Consider the following 4244-nt stretch of genomic DNA (forward strand, 5'->3'; position numbering starts at 1 on the left):
TGTTGTGCCCCAAGTCTTAGGTGGGAGTAGTGCATTTACAGCCAATTACTCCACAGGTGTCTACTGCAGAACCATAAGTGCCCATACAACCTCGGGGACCGGGCCCCGGCCTTGCGCTTAGAACCTATAGGCAGGGTGCTTCCTTCCAACCCACGTCCTCTCTGTTCTATTCTCCTTCGTTCCGTACTAATCTCTCTTTCTTATGGATGCTTAGGTTACAGATCAATGTCCTTCCTCCTTTCCTTTCCCGTGCCAGCTGGCTCAGATCACTGAGGCAGCTGCAGCACTCCTTCCTCCATCCCTTCTCCCAGGGATCCTCACTCCTGTCTGAGTGGCTTCCTTCCCGACTGACCTCCTGTCAGACTGACCTGTCATCCTACACTTTGCCACTCTTTTATGTATCTTAACTCCACCCACCTCCCAGCACATCCAGTGTTCCATGCAGGGAACCACCAAAGGTTCTCTGCTACTCTCTAAGCACTGAGCCGCAATGTGGTTGTCCAGAACTACCCTGTTGTGTGGGGTGCGAGTGTTGAAGTGTGGAAAGGAGTTCCCACCTTACCTGGATGGTGGGGTACCACACCTGGAGAGAAGGTGCAGTACCTCTGTGGTGACTGAGCCTCAGGGGCGCCACAATTCCATTGTAGATTTTGCTTTATGTTTAGGATCGTTGTCTTGTTGGAAGACAAATCTCCGTCCCAGTCTCAGGTCTTTTGCAGACTCCAACAGGTTTTCTTCGAGAATGGTCCTGTATTTGGCTCCATCCATCTTCCCATCAATTGTAACCATCTTCCCTGTCCCTGCTGAAGAAAAGCAGGCCCAAACCATGATGCTGCCACCACCATGTTTGACAGTGGGGATGGTATGTTCAGGCTGGTGACCTGTGTTGCCTTTACGCCAAACATATCGTTTGGCATTGTTGCCAAAAAGTTCGATTTTGGTTTCATCTGACCAGAGTACCTTCTTCCACATGTTTGGTGTGTCTCCCAGGTGGCTTGTTGGAAACTTTAAACAACACTTTTTATGGATATCTTTGAGAAATAGCTTTCTTCTTGACACTCTTCCATAAAGGCCAGATTTGTGCAGTGTACGATTGATTCTTGTCCTATGGACAGACTGTCCCACCTCAGCTGTAGATCTCTGCAGTTCATCCAGAGTGATCATGGGCCTGTTGGCTGCATCTCTGATCAGTCTTCTCCTTGTTGGAGATGAAAGTTTAGAGGGACGGCCGGGTCTTGGTAGATTTGCAGTGGTATGATACTCCTTCCATTTCAATATGATCGCTTGCACAGTGCTCCTTGGAATGTTTAAAGTTTTGGAAATCATTTTGTATCCAAATCCGGCTTTAAACTTCTCCACAACAGTATCACGGACCTGCCTGTTGTGTTCCTTGGTCTTCATGATGCTCTCTGTGCTTCAAACAGAACCCTGAGACTATCACAGAGCAGGTGCATTTATACGGAGACTTGATTACACACAGGTGGATTATATTTATCATCATTAGTCATTTAGGACAACATTGGATCATTCAGAGATCCACAATGAACTTCTGCAGTGAGTTTGCTGCACTGAAAGTAAAGGGGCTGAATAATATTGCACACCCCACTCTTCAGTTTTTGCATTTCCACAAAAATTTAAAATAACCAACAAATTACGTTCAACTTCACAATTGTGTCCCACTTGTTGCTGATTCTTCACCAAAAATTTACCTTTGGTATCTTTGTTTTAAGCATGATATGTGGGAAAAGGTTGAAAAGCTCCAGGGGGCCGAATACTTTCGCAAGGCACTGTAGATGAGGACAGAGAAGCACCCGGAGGTGGATGTGAGGGGCACATACTTTCTCCATATTAATGTCTATGGATGTAGATAACAGAGAAGCCCCTGGAGGTGGATGTGGGGGCACATACTTTCCTCCATATTAATGTCTATGGATGTAGATGAGGACAGTGAAGCCCCCGGAGGTGGATGTGGGGGGCACATACTTTCTCCATATTAATGTCTGGATGTAGATGAGGACAGAGAAGCCCCTGGAGGTGGATGTGGGGGGCACATACTTTCCTCCATATTAATGTCTATGGATGTAGATGAGGACAGTGAAGCCCCTGGAAACACTTAGCTAATCTAAATGAATTCAAGTCTCCAGGTCCAGATGAATTACACCCCAGAGTACTGAAGGAGATAGCAGAATAAATTTTTGAACCCCTCTCGGTAATCTTTTAATCTTTGAAAATTCTTGGAGAACAGGAGAAGTCCCAGAAGACTGGAGAAGAGCAAATGTTGTTCCTGTCTTCAAAAAGGGGAAGAAGGTGGACCCAGGCAACTATAGGCCGGTGAGTCTGACTTCTATACCAGGAAAGATCTTTGAACAAATTATTAAACAACATGTATGTCAATACCTGGATAAGAATGAAGTGATTAAACAGAGTCAGCATGGGTTTGTAACTAATAAGTCATGTCAGACTAACTTAATTTCCTTCTATGACGGTATCACTGATTGGGTGGGTCAAGGAAATGCTGTAGATATAGTATATCTTGACTTCAGCAAAGCATTTGACAAAGTCTCTCATACAATCCTTATTGAAAAAATGACTAAGTATGGAATGGACAAGGCAACTGTTAGGTGGATTCATAACTGGCTTAGTGATCGGACCCAAAGAGTGGTCGTAAATGGCTGCACATCCAGTTGGAAGAATGTCTCAAGTGGGGTACCACAGGGCTCTGTCCTGGGCCCTGTATTGTCCAACATCTTTGTCAACAATTTAGATGAAGGAATTGAGGGTAAACTGATTAAATTTGCTGATGACACAAAGCTAGGAGGGATAGCTAATACTAGAGAAGAGAGAGAGGATTCAAAAAGATTTAAATAAACTGGAGAAGTGGGCAGCAACTAACAGAATGGTTTTTAACAGGGAAAAATGCAAAGTACTACATCTGGGCAATAAAAATGAAAAAAGCATATATAGAATGGGAGGAATAGGGCTAAGTGACAGCACATGTGAAAAAGACTTGGGTATACTAATAGATCACAGACTGAATATGAGTCAACAGTGTGATGCAGCAGCAAAAAAGGCAAATGCAATTCTAGGATGTATTAACAGAAGCATACAGTCTAGATCATGTGAAGTCATTATTGCCCTCTACTCCTCTTTGGTCAGACCTCATCTGGAATATTGTGTCCAGTTTTGGGCACCACATTTTAAAAAAGACATCAACAAACTGGAGCAAGTTCAGAAAAGAGCGACCAGAATGGTGAGCGGTCTGCAAACCCTGTCTTATGAGGAAAGGTTGCAGGATTTGGGAATGTTTAGCTTGCAAAAGAGAAGACTGAGAGGAGACTTAATAGCTGTCTACAAGTATCTAAAGGGCTGTCACATTGTAGAAGGATCATCTTTATTCTCATTTGCACAAGGAAAGACTAGAAGCAATGGGATGAAACTGAATGTGAGGAGACACAGATTAGATATTAGAAAAAACTTTTTGACAGAGTGATCAATGAGTGGAACAGGCTGCCACGAGAAGTGGTGAGTTCTCCTTCAATAGAAGCCTTCACACAGAGGCTGGACAGACATCTGACTGGGATGATTTAGTGAATCCTGCTTTGAGCAGGGGGTTGGACCATATGGCCCAGGAGGTCCCTTCCAACTCTACCATTCTAGGATTCTATGATGTGGGGGGCACATACTTTCTCCATATTAATGTCTATGGATGTAGATGAGGACAGTGAAGTCCCCGGAGGTGGATGTGGGGGGCACATACTTTCCTCCATATTAATGTCTATGGATGTAGAGGAGGACAGAGAAGCCCCTGGAGGTGGATGTGGGGGGCACATACTTTCCTCCATATTAATGTCTATGGATGTACAGTAGATGAGGAGAGAAGCCCCCGGAGGAGGATGTGGGGGGCACTTACTTTCTCCATATTAATGTCTATGGATGTAGATGAGGACAGTGAAGCCCCCGGAGGTGGATGTGGGGGGCACATACTTTCTCCATATTAATGTCTATGGATGTAGATGAGGACAGTGAAGCCCCCGGAGGTGGATGTGGGGGGCACATACTTTCCTCCATATTAATGTCTATGGATGTAGATGAGGACAGTGACGCCCCCGGAGGTGGATGTGGGGGGCACATACTTACCTCTGTATTACTGTGTATGTGCAGTGTAGTAGGAGTGATGCAGTGCAGTTTGGGGACCCCCGCTGACGCACACCGCCAGCCCTCCCGCAGATAGCGGTGAGACAACT

The sequence above is a fragment of the Dendrobates tinctorius genome, unplaced genomic scaffold (assembly GCF_039654945.1).
Source record: "Dendrobates tinctorius isolate UK_male_01 unplaced genomic scaffold, ASM3965494v1 ptg000297l, whole genome shotgun sequence".
Lineage (NCBI taxonomy): Eukaryota > Metazoa > Chordata > Amphibia > Anura > Dendrobatidae > Dendrobates > Dendrobates tinctorius.